Below are 361 nucleotides of genomic sequence, written 5' to 3'. Positions count from 1 at the left end.
GACTGATCTATTTAGATCATAGAGTTTCCACCGAATCTACAAGTTTTGGAGATATACATACCAATGATCCGAAACCTTGGATAGTTTTCCGAATTGCAGCTGGTGTGCTGTGATGGAGATGCCGGCGATGCTCCCTTGCTTTCTTTTCCTGTTTTGGATAAGGAGGTGGATTCTTGCAAAGCGGTTGGTGTGGAACTGTTGATTTTACAAGCCAACTGGAGTAGTTTTTGATGGGATTCGTAGCATAGAAAACAAAAAATTTCCTACCGCAAGAACGAAAACCAAACCAAGATCTAATCTAGTAGACGGTAGCAACGAGACAGATTGGATCTACATACCCTTGTAGATCGCTAAGCGGAAA

This window comes from Lolium rigidum, chromosome 4 (genome assembly GCF_022539505.1).
Source record: "Lolium rigidum isolate FL_2022 chromosome 4, APGP_CSIRO_Lrig_0.1, whole genome shotgun sequence".
NCBI classification, from domain to species: domain Eukaryota; kingdom Viridiplantae; phylum Streptophyta; class Magnoliopsida; order Poales; family Poaceae; genus Lolium; species Lolium rigidum.
The sequence above is the reverse complement of the archived record's forward strand: the minus strand, read 5'-3'. Positions refer to the sequence as shown.